Raw genomic sequence first — 13,038 nt, forward strand, 5'->3', positions numbered from 1 at the left:
AAGTCATTTCTCCGACTTCTCCGACCAGTGCAATCATTACCACACACTAATTGTAAATCTTAGACTTATCATGCTACTAGTAGTAAGGTTAGAAGAGGTGGGAAGCAGCGCCGCAGGGAGCTTGCTCGCCATTAGGAGCAATGCATGCAACAACCCCTGCGTGGTAATCCAATTTTTTTGTATTACGTAGTGCAATATGTAGCAAGCGTCAATTAAATGTACATGTATTGCATTATCAATTCTTAAGCACTCCGGCTCGCTGCCTCCTGTGCACCGCACTGCTACCACCTACTGTGCACCGCCTTCTGTGCACCGCCTGGCCACCATCCTGCCACCGCGCCCTGCCGCCGCCCTTCCACCGCCCTGTCGCCGCCCTTCCACCGCCACCGCCTTGCCGCACTGCCATCGCCCTTCCACCGCACTGCCACCGCACTGCCACCGCACTGCCACCGCACTGAGACCACCTTGCTACCGACACCGCACTGCCGCACTGCCATCGCTCTGCCATCGATCTGCCGCCTTGCCGCACTGCCATCGCTCTGCGGCCGCTCTGCTACCGCCCCGAGACCGCCTCCTTTTTTTTTGTGAATACATTTTCAATGTGGCCCACAGTTAAAAAAAGAAAACTTAATATATTTGTTTTAAGAGCTACTGACTAAGATGTGCCACCCTTTATGTACAGGTCGAAGGTTGTCGGAGGTCGGAGATTTTATGTTATGGGGAGGCGGGTTGCCGACAAGATCGTAGTACAGTATAGAGCTCTAATTCAACAGCAACAAAACGACAACAGCAACAACAACACTTGCGAACAGTATCTTACGTAAAATTTGATGATGTGTACAAAAGTAGAAAACATTTATACGTTGTAAAAAGTAGAATACACTCATATTTAATAAATTACTGATTAAGTCGTAGCTGCTTATAACACATGTGACCAGAATAAAACAATGTTTCGTAATAGTGTTGCAAACAACATGGATGAATATCATCAAGGTGCCGACACAGAACTTTATCATCATTTAAGTATAGGAAAATGGCAGCAGTGTGCGCCTTTTGACCAATGACATTCATCGATGTATCTAATCTACCAATAATATCCACTAGGGGTAGGTTTACAGGCTTCCGACATTGTGCCGACGTATAATGTAGGCACGGAGGGCAGAATATGCAGCGGCTCAATACGAGCCACTAGTTCAGTCCACATCACTGGCATATTTGCGCTCTTACCGACAAAACACTAGAAACGAGTATGAGCCTTCAAGACCTCGCACCTGCCAACTCCCAGCGCGCTCGCCAAACAGCTATCAACGCATTTGGCCGGTTCATCGCTGCGGGAGGAGTCACCATGGACTTCGTCGCAGCCTCCCTCCTTGGAGACGGAAGCGGAGCGGTGTTTGTGAAGCTCATGGATCGCTTTGGTGTTCATCTAGCCTTTATGGAGGGACGAAAAGGGAAGCCGCTGGCTAGGAACTCTGTCATGAGCTATTACCGTCACGTGAAGAACTGGCTGCTCGACACCTACACGAAGCACCGCACGGCCATCGAACAGAAGCTTCTCAAGATGGGCCAGACGCTCGAGCGCCACTGCCTTAAGAGAGTCGAAGGTGGAATGGTCAAGAAGGCACCTGCGTGTACGAAGGAGGACTTGCGTATTCTGATGGATGGACTCTACTATGACACCGCCAGTTCCAAGGACTACCAAGACGCGGCCTTGCTTGCACTGATGTGGTTTGCGTTTGGTCGTGCCTCCGACCTTGGGTTCGTGGTCAAGGGCAATCTTTCTGTTAGTGCCGATGGTGTGGTGTTCGTTAGGCTCATCCGGGTGAAAACAGCAGAAGAACAAGGGATTTCACTTTTTCCCGACAGGGACAACTTTATAACGTGCCCTCTCCATGCTATCGCAATGGCACTGGTAATGCAAGATTCCCCGTGCGCCCAACTACTCGACCATCCTCATTTTGCGGCAGGAAGCGAAGAGAGTGTGGCAGCACCTGTCGACATCCCACTAGCTGAAGCCCTTGCGCTTTGCGACGACGACGACGTTCCAGCTGAACCTCCTCAAAAAAATCGAAAGGTACCTGTGGATAACATGAAGATCCATGCCTACGTGAATCGCGTTTTCAAGTCTGCATCGGCTGTTCAAGCCAAAGCGAACCCCACTGGGAATTTGACGTCTCATTCGTTTCGGCGTGGTGGAGCCCAACATGCCAACAGCGACCCACTACTCAGTGCACAACGGATTGTCGACAGAGGGTTGTGGAACATGACGGCAACAAACAAAGCGTTCGCATACGTATTCAACACAACAAGTGAAGACCAGAAGGTAGCTTGAGTACTCAGCGGGTGGGACTCCAGCAAAAAGCCACCGGTACCCACACTTTCATGGTTGACTTCGCGAGCCGAGAGCAAGCGCTGGAATTGGGAGATCTGTTATTTCAGACTAGCATCAACACCCAAGATCCAGAGAAAAAAACTCAACGGGCGTGTGGCTGAAGTCCTGGTGGCGTCGCTGATCCAACATTTCCCTGAAGTACTCGAGCGCTATCCGATGTGCCTGTACGCCACCAGAATGCGGGAATGCTTAATGGCGGTTGGATTGTCCAGGGCTCAGATGCTAGCGTGGAGCTCGGAACTGCAAGGGAAGGTTACGCGGAAGGATCTCGTTGAGAACGAGGTGGAGGAAGAGAAGCTAACAAGAGAGGAGAAGCTTATCAACCATCAGAATCGCATTATTGGCGAGCTGATAGCGATGAACCGCTCTTTAACCGACCGAGTCAGCCTACTCGAGCGTGGTGTCAGTCAGGCGGTAGCGTCCTCATCTCCGTCGTCTAATGCAACTCAGGTAGGTGCGGATTGCTCGGAGAGTCCTGCCAAGTCCAAGACATGTGGAAGCAAGGCGCTTCCTAAGGGACCTGCAGCTATTTGGTTTGAGTGGTACGCGAAGACCCCAAGACTCTGGGATGTGTGCGGAGATCGGCAGAGAAAGTCTGCCTACAAGCAAACCGTGAACTACATGAAGCTGTTCCTGCCTAACGGATTTCATCTGGACCCGTCCACATCGACGTACTGCGACTAAGTCCTTCGTGTTGGACAAGAAGCAGAGGCAAACTTGCTCAACTTTTTTCAAGAGCAAGGCACTAAGCGCAAGAGTGGGTCTTCCGCCCTCAAGCAGCTGCGGAAGTACTACAATGGAGGCAAGCTGAACAAGCTGATAGAAGCATATCGGGCTCGTGCTGCGACGGAAGGGATCACTGATCCAGCTCCACGCGAAACGCATAATCTTTTTTCACTCAAGTAGATTATTCAGGTTAATACCAGCTACACAAATGACTTAAAGAGACATACAAACAACTTACATTTTCACGTGTAATTTAATATTAAATTACTGTGGAGTTGCCCAAATTTAATTATTATTATTATAAATCAAACTGACAATGTGTTTTTAAATTTAAAACTTGAAGTTTGAAGAATGATTAAAAGTAAAAGAAAATTTATTTTGATTGATTACTTGGCTCGATGGCATAAACACCATCACCCTCGGCAAAAGATGTGTCGCATTCCCTCCTCAGTGCTTGCCTTGTAGACGAACTTCATCGGAGTCGATGAAGTAGTGTTTGTCACGAACTAAAGCTCGCGCAATACAGTGCCACGTCCCTTTCTTCTGACCCATTGCTCTACCAATGATCATGAGATGCTTGTACTTGGAGCGGGCCACCTTCTTAAACCACTTCTTCTTGCTACAATTGAAAGTCGCCATGTTGTTGAGGTACCTCAGTTGATATCCCTTGGCTCGAAGTGCTTCGTGCAGCGCCGCCGTAGAATAGGCACCGTATTTGTCGTTACCGTGAGGTTCAAGGCCCTCACTTTCGCCTGATTTTTCGTTCAAACGACGCACAATTGGCGCCATTGTCTCAACCGACAACATATCGCGGTGTTGAAGGGCATTGTTGACCGAATATAATCCGCACAGCGAGTATCGAACCGAAGTTCCGCTCTGATTCTGACACATTGGACCACCTCTTGTCCGTCTCAAATTGTTGGATTGCATCTCCGTCCTGATTATCTAGCAAATCGCCGGATCCGGAGAGAAACGCGCACCGAAAGACTCCCAACTTCTACTTCACACTGACTTACCCGCAAAACGGTCGCTAGCAGAACGCTGGCTAAAGGGAGTGCAAAAGTAGAAGTGAGTTGGGGGAGCGTTGGCGCAGGCAAACTTCCTGCTAGCCATTCATGCTAAAAGCGTAAGAAAGCATGTAGTTATGCGACCTAGCCTAGATGTCTCTGTGTAGTAGCGTTACCATGTGAGAATTGCATTAGCTTCTAGCGTTTCAAGCATTAGCGTAATGCAGTTTACTGCAATTGATTTGCTCTACACATCATTGATTGCCCAGCAGCTGTGAAAGCAACCGACTGTCTTTTTTCTCAGGATTTGTTTTTCACCACTCGGTTCAATATACAGTACTACATTGTGTAATATTAACTGTAAATAGTCCTTTTAGTAATACTGGGCGAGTACAGTATTCACGAGTGTGGTACTGTATTATCTTTTTTGCATGTGATTTGAATCTAAAATACAGTCGGTGCCTGCCAGCTGGGATAATAGTTGCGAAAAGCAAACTGTGAAAAAAAAACATTATGTCAAAAAAAAAATGGAAGTTGCATTGTTAAATAAATGCTGCCACTTGGATGCATGAAGTAGTCGCCTCCTAGCTCTCTCAAGAGACGAGAAGTTAGCATCATATTACACAACGCTACATGGAGTAGGCTGTGAGGTGCAGCCTTTGCACAACATTAATTATGATATGCTGCATATATTATTTTATTTACTTTGTTCGCAGCGAACTTCGCTTGGCGTACAGCCAGTGTTGCACTGCGCAAGTTTCTCCTACACCTCCCGTGTCAATCTTATCACTTGAATCAATCAGTTTTTTTTACATTTTCGACCAATCATGTCTTGTCGGCACAGTCGGTCAGGTGTCGGCAATTTTATGGTATGGACGAATATCATCAATTGTCCGACTCTTCTTAATTTAATATTAGTATTAATCACCAATCATCCATTTGTGTTCATTAGACAGCCAATCGTACGGTCTTGACAAAATGATTTGGCCAATCCAAATGGTAAGGGTTAGGTTGAACCTCGTTGGAGTTGGCTCCGACATATCGGGTCGGAGGGCACTCAGGAAATATGGATATGCTCTTACAAATTTCAATATGTAGCCATATCACATGCATAAAGTCATTTCTCCGACTTCTCCGACCAGTGCAATCATTACCACACATTAAATTATATCTGGGACTTATTATGCTACTATGTAGTAGTAAATTTTAGAAGAGGTGGATCGCAGCGACACAGGGAGCTTGCTCGTCATTAGGAGCAATACAAGCAACATGGAGATCCATTATTTTTATATTACGTAGAGCATTATGTAGCAAGCGTCAATTAAATGTACATATATTGCCTTATTAATTCTTGAACACTCCGGCTCGCTACCTCCTGTGCACCGCCCTGCCGCACTGCCACCGCTCTGATGCCGCACAGCCACCGCACTGAGACCGCCCTCCACCGCCACCGCCCTGCCGCCGCCGCCCTGCCACCACCCTGCCACCGCTCTGCCTCCGCACTTCCACTGCACTGAGACCGCCCTGTCACCGTTACCGCACTGAGACCTCCCTGCCGCCGCACTGCCACCGCCTCCCTCTTTTTTAGTGAATACATTTTCGATGTGGCCCACAGTTAAAAAAGAAAACTTAATATATTTGTTTTAAGAGTTACTGACTTAGATGTGCCACCCGTTTGGTACAGGTCGGAGATTGTCGGAGGTTGGATATTTTATGTTATGGTACTAAGAGTTTCATCGTCGTTGTGGGTGGGTGTATTACTTGTCTTGGTGTCTTCACAGGTAGTGGATGGAGTTGCCAGGTGCAAGGACCATGCAAGCAGCTCGGCTGGTGAGCATCAAGCGTGAGCAACAGCCGCTTCGATGCGCTTCACAGCTGAACTTGTGGGGTTCAGGTCTGTGAGTAGCGGGAAGTGACGGAAGACGCGTGCGGTTGGGACATCCATTACTTGATTGTTAACGTTAAGGCTGTCGACCTAGAGCTGAAAGCAGGTAGCAAGCAGGATACGCTGCACCCGATCCATCGCTTCACGCGTCTGCGTGTCAAATCCAGTCAATTTTTGCAGCGACAATGCGTTTCTGAGTTTGTTTCCGCTGAGTACTTTCGCTATCTTGTGGTCTTCTATGCTTGTATTAAAAAAATGTAATTGAACCCTTTGTTCGTCGTGCTTAGATTCCAGGAGCCTCTGTCAAAGATCCAGCGTGCTGTCATCTCGTCGCAGACGTTTGCGTGCTGAGCGCCTCCTCTTCGAAACGAGCGCGATGTCAAGGCGACATCCACACCAGCAGCAGGCGTCTCATGGTCTAGTACCCGGTTAACGTGCATGTATACAGTAGGAATTGCGGCAACGCTGCGGCGGGCTGCTGGAGCGGCAAGTCCAGTGGTGACTTGCGGAGTGTTGAGCAGCTCGATCAGCGGGACGTCGGGAGAAAGCGTGGAGCTTGCGAAGCCTGCTTGTACTGGGAGGCTGCTGATGAGGGCTGCGCCTGGGGCGGCTTGCAGAATCAAGGCGAGCGCAATGGCGAGCAAGGGGCACGTAGCCATTTCCGTGTCAGGAAAGAGCGACAGCCCCTGCTCCTTTTCTCAGCCCAAAGACCGTTTCAGGGTCTGTGAATCCGGCTATAAAATTGGTAGAAAGCAGTCTTTGGCACGACGACTGGCATCTCACATCCTAAAAATAGATCCTCTAACCACTTACATATTATTTATATGAATTTGGGTTATTCACACTAAATGGTCTTTCTATGTGCTCGGTCGAAGTCGGAGTTAATTTGATATGGACGAATATCATCAATTGTCCGACTCTTCTTAATTTAATATTAGTATTAATCACCAATCATCCATTTGTGTTTATTAGACAGCCAATCGTACGGTCTTGACAAAATGATTTGGCCAATTCAAATGGTATGGGTTAGGCTGAACCTCGTTGGAGTTGGCTCCGACATATCGGGTCGGAGGGCACTCAGGAAATATGGATATGCTCTTACAAATTTCAATATGTAGCCATATCACATGCATAAAGTCATTTCTCCGACTTCTCCGACCAGTGCAATCATTACCACACATTAATTTATATCTGGGACTTATTATGCTACTATGTAGTAGTAAATTTTAGAAGAGGTGGATCGCAGCGACACAGGGAGCTTGCTCGTCATTAGGAGCAATACAAGCAACATGGAGATCCATTATTTTTATATTACGTAGAGCATTATGTAGCAAGCGTCAATTAAATGTACATATATTGCCTTATTAATTCTTGAACACTCCGGCTCGCTACCTCCTGTGCACCGCCCTGCCGCACTGCCACCGCTCTGATGCCGCACAGCCACCGCACTGAGACCGCCCTCCACCGCCACCGCCCTGCCGCCGCCGCCCTTTCACCACCCTGCCACCGCTCTGCCTCCGCACTTCCACTGCACTGAGACCGCCCTGTCACCGTTACCGCACTGAGACCTCCCTGCCGCCGCACTGCCACCGCCTCCCTCTTTTTTAGTGAATACGTTTTCGATGTGGCCCACAGTTAAAAATGAAAACTTAATATATTTGTTTTAAGAGTTACTGACTTAGATGTGCCACCCGTTTGGTACAGGTCGGAGATTGTCGGAGGGTGGATATTTTATGTTATGGTACTAAGAGTTTCATCGCCGTTGTGGGTGGGTGTATTACTTGTCTTGGTGTCTTCACAGGTAGTGGATGGAGTTGCCAGGTGCAAGGACCATGCAAGCAGCTCGGCTGGTGAGCATCAAGCGTGAGCAACAGTCGCTTCGATACCCTTCACAGCTGAACTTGTGGGGTTCAGGTCTGTGAGTAGCGGGAAGTGACGGAAGACGCGTGCGGTTGGGACATCCATTACCTGATTGAAAACGTTAAGGTTGTCGACCTTGAGCTGAAAGCAGGTAGCAAGCAGGATACGCTGCACCCGATCCATCGCTTCACGCGTCTGCGTGTCAAATCCAGTCAATTTTTGCAGCGACACCGCGTTTCTGAGTTTGTTTCCGCTGAGTACTTTCGCTATCTTGTGGTCTTCTATGCTTGTATTAAAAAAATGTAATTGAACCCTTTGTTCGTCGTGCTTAGATTCCAGGAGCCTCTGTCAAAGATCCAGCGTGCTGTCATCTCGTCGCAGACGTTTGCGTGCTGAGCGCCTCCTTTTCGAACGAGCGCGATGTCAAGACGACATCCACACCATCAGCAGGCGCATGGTCTAGCACCCGGTTAACGTGCGGCTACACAGTAGGAATTGCGGTACACGATGCGGGGGCTGCTAGAGCGGCCACGTCCAGTGGTGACTTGCGGAGTGTTGAGCAGCTCGATCAGCGGGGCGTCGTGAGAAAGCGTGGAACTTGCGAAGCCTGCTTGTACTGGGAGGCTGCTGATGAGGACTGCGCCTGGGGCGGCTTGCAGAATCAAGGCGAGCGCAATGGCGAGCAAGGGGCACGTAGCCATTTCCGTGTCAGGAAAGAGCGACAGCCCCTGCTCCTTTTCTCAGCCCAAAGACCGTTTCAGGGTCTGTGAATCCGGCTATAAAATTGGTAGAAAGCAGTCTTTGGCACGACGACTGGCATCTCACATCCTAAAAATAGATCCTCTAACCACTTACATATTATCAATATGAATTTGTGTTATTCACACTAAATGACATTTCTATGTGCTCGGTCGAAGCTGTCGGAGGTCGGAGTTTATTTGATATGGACGAATATCATCAATTGTCCGACTCTTCTTAATTTTAATATTGGTATTAATCACCAATCATCCATTTGTGTTCATTAGACAGCCAAATCGGACGGTCTTGAAAAATGATTTGGCCAATCCAAATGGTAAGGGTTAGGTTGAACCTCGTTGGAGTTGGCTCCGACATATCGGGTCGGAGGGCACTCAGGAAATATGGATATGCTCTTACAAATTTCAATATGTAGCCATATCACATGCATAAAGTCATTTCTCCGACTTCTCCGACCAGTGCAATCATTACCACACATTAATTTATATCTGGGACTTATTATGCTACTATGTAGTAGTAAATTTTAGAAGAGGTGGATCGCAGCGACACAGGGAGCTTGCTCGTCATTAGGAGCAATACAAGCAACATGGAGATCCATTATTTTTATATTACGTAGAGCATTATGTAGCAAGCGTCAATTAAATGTACATATATTGCCTTATTAATTCTTGAACACTCCGGCTCGCTACCTCCTGTGCACCGCCCTGCCGCACTGCCACCGCTCTGATGCCGCACAGCCACCGCACTGCCACCGCCGCCGCCCTGCCACCACCCTGCCACCGCTCTGCCTCCGCACTTCCACCGCACTGAGACCGCCCTGCCACCGCCACCGCACTGAGACCTCCCTGCCGCCGCACTGCCACCGCCTCCCTCTTTTTTAGTGAATACATTTTCGATGTGGCCCACAGTTAAAAAAGAAAACTTTATATATTCGTTTTAAGAGTTACTAACTTAGATGTGCCACCCGTTTGGTACAGGTCGGAAATTGTCGGAGGTTGGATATTTTATGTTATGGTACTAAGAGTTTCATCGTCGTTGTGGGTGGGTGTATTACTTGTCTTGGTGTCTTCACAGGTAGTGGATGGAGTTGCCAGGTGCAAGGACCATGCAAGCAGCTCGGCTGGTGAGCATCAAGCGTGAGCAACAGCCGCTTCGATGCGCTTCACAGCTGAACTTGTGGGGTTCAGGTCTGTGAGTAGCGGGAAGTGACGGAAGACGCGTGCGGTTGGGACATCCATTACCTGATTGAAAACGTTAAGGTTGTCGACCTTGAGCTGAAAGCAGGTAGCAAGCAGGATACGCTGCACCCGATCCATCGCTTCACGCGTCTGCGTGTCAAATCCAGTCAATTTTTGCAGCGACACCGCGTTTCTGAGTTTGTTTCCGCTGAGTACTTTCGCTATCTTGTGGTCTTCTATGCTTGTATTAAAAAAATGTAATTGAACCCTTTGTTCGTCGTGCTTAGATTCCAGGAGCCTCTGTCAAAGATCCAGCGTGCTGTCATCTCGTCGCAGACGTTTGCGTGCTGAGCGCCTCCTTTTCGAAACGAGCGCGATGTCAAGACGACATCCACACCATCAGCAGGCGCATGGTCTAGCACCCGGTTAACGTGCGGCTACACAGTAGGAATTGCGGTAACGCGATGCGGGGCTGCTAGAGCGGCAAGTCCAGTGGTGACTTGCGGAGTGTTGAGCAGCTCGATCAGCGGGACGTCGGGAGAAAGCGTGGAGCTTGCGAAGCCTGCTTGTACTGGGAGGCTGCTGATGAGGGCTGCGCCTGGGGCGGCTTGCAGAATCAAGGCGAGCGCAATGGCGAGCAAGGGGCACGTAGCCATTTCCGTGTCAGGAAAGAGCGACAGCCCCTGCTCCTCAGACGTCTTCACGCAAATCAAGCGTAGGAAGAAGACGACGCTTGGGCTCACTGACATGTTTTGTTTGCGGCCCATGGCTAGGTCAGAGGCGCGGTCGAACAAGTACCAGAAAAGACATAGTAAAGTTGCATCTTAATATTCACTTTCAGAGCTAGCATAAGTGCACAAATGCAACAGCATTGTTTTCAAATCATCTTTCGTGCAAGGTGGTGCCTTTGCTACGAGCCCACCACTATCTCGCTTCAGACAGAAGCCATCTAATATCTTCCCATTTTTCAGCAACCGGGCTTCGAATGAAGCTCGGTGCTTAGGGGACGGATCGAGCAGTAGCCGATAGTACTGCATGGCAGTGTTGCGAGCTATTGGCTTACCTTTCTTTCCCTTCTTAAATGCAAGATACATACCAAATTTATCCATCACACTCACGAACATTTTTCCGTTCTCGTCACTATCAATGCACTTCTCTATGCATTCCTGTTCAACTTCCTCTTCTTTGAGAAATTTGACGAGCGCACCGATGGATGTTACCTTAGCCCGCAAGGTGTTACCAGGCTGTAGTTCGTCTAAGCCCATGTCACTGGTCCACTGGTCTGATAAAAGCAATATATGCATGTGATATGTCAATGAATTAGAGTTTGGAAAGGCATACACATATTGTGCGTATCAATCGGACGCGATACGTGGCGTAGAGGACTCGTCTTTCCCTATTCAATTTGGTTGGACATTATCGTCTTGAAAACTATTGGTTAGCGCTACGACAAAATTATCTCATTGGCTGTAAGATACCACTACAAAGTGAGGTCCGATAAGACTTCATATTCTACCATACCCAAGGTGGGTAGCCCAACAATCCGAGCCTGTAGGATGTGGGATACAAATATTCCACATCCCACAGGTGCCTGCCTAATAATGTGTAACGTGGCAGTCGTAGCTAGTGCTGTCAACGTCATCAAAAGTAGACATCTGCTGACATTATCCTTCGTCGATGCCAAGTGGATGTTATCGTTATCAATTTACACCCCTTTAACAGCTAGATAGCATCACGACAAATCGTGCTGTTATTGGACAAAACCAGCAGTAATGCTGTGCAGAACCAATCATTGACACGTAAATTGGTACAACATCATCGGTACATCCAATATGTGGTACTGACACGAGCTCCACATTCAGAAAAATGGTTCGCCACATTAAAGGGTGGCCTTGAAGAGCGCACATACCCGTCAATGACCAGCCCTGTGAGCACGTTCCAGCTCACAACAATAACTCGTATCAGGAAGATGTCGTGGTGCAAAGTCGATGCGGAGTTAGCTTTCGCAAGCAGCTCTGCTATCTATGTTTATTTAATATTTTCTTGGTGCAGCAAATATATATGTCGAGCGCGCTGACGAGCGGTTCTAAAAGTTGCCGTCTCGTTTTGGGGTGGAATGTCCTCTTGCTGGGTAATGTTTCATTGGGATATCCTGCGAGCGCGCTTCCTTTGTCGTCTGATTCTACGAAGCGAGGCCGTCTCCGTAAATGCTCATTCTGAATGTTTTAAACATGCACACAGCTCTCGGGCACGGCCAAAATGAAGGCAGAATTGCCGCATGTAGAAGCCTTGAGCAAGCATGGGCAGCATTTCGGTACCTTGGTGCTCTCATCATGTAGTGTCAATGGTCGGTAAGTTTCGGAACGATTGCCATTTCGCATTGTTTCGGGCCTTAAACTACTGTAGATGAAGCACTTGTCTTCCTGTACGACGGCTGTGGCCGAGCGAGCACCGTTTCTAAAACAAAAGAGGTCAATCGTTTGTTAGATCGCAAAACCAGTGCCCTTATTGAGCGATAAGCATACCCCTGGTAGACCGAAGATGCGGTGAGCCTGGGCGTCTACGCGGTCGGAACTCGATCCCGGAGCATGTCTCGGGAGGCTTGGTCGGCAGGTGTAACGGGGTACGTAGCCCTAAGTGTACCCTGGTTACATGAAGTGTGACACTTCACACTTCAGGAGTATGACACGTCATACTCCGGGATATTTGGTACAAGGTACCAAGGTCGATCAAAGCCAACCATTGGTTAAATTGACATTGCATTTCTATAGGTTACTAATAGTTTGTATTAAACCCAAACTTAATCTACCTATAAATATACTCAGTTTACAATCTACCTTATTTAGGTCACTTCGCTCTCTTTAATTAAAGAGGGGACCTGTGAACTGCCGTTCACTGAGAGTTTGTATACTCTCGGAAGATAACTTCCTCTAGCGCAAGGTGCTGTGTGACCCCGTCATACTTGGTAACACTAGTAGTCAATCCACGCCACCGCGGGTAGACTACCTGAACCTCTCCGAAGTTTGTTGCCATGGGATAGGAACGACTTCTCCCATATGAACGACTCTCAGTTCGAGTCGGTTCGGAAGATGGCAGGCATCTTCGGGATGGAGGCCCTGCAGAGCCTGGTGGTATCAACACCGGCTGAGCAGCTCGAGGGCGTCAATGCATTTCGACGCGTACGAGCAGGGCTTCATCGTGCATGTGCGGGAGATCTGCAGGCTCCGGCAGCGG

This window comes from Phytophthora infestans, genomic scaffold (assembly GCF_000142945.1).
Source record: "Phytophthora infestans T30-4 supercont1.19 genomic scaffold, whole genome shotgun sequence".
Lineage (NCBI taxonomy): Eukaryota > Oomycota > Peronosporomycetes > Peronosporales > Peronosporaceae > Phytophthora > Phytophthora infestans.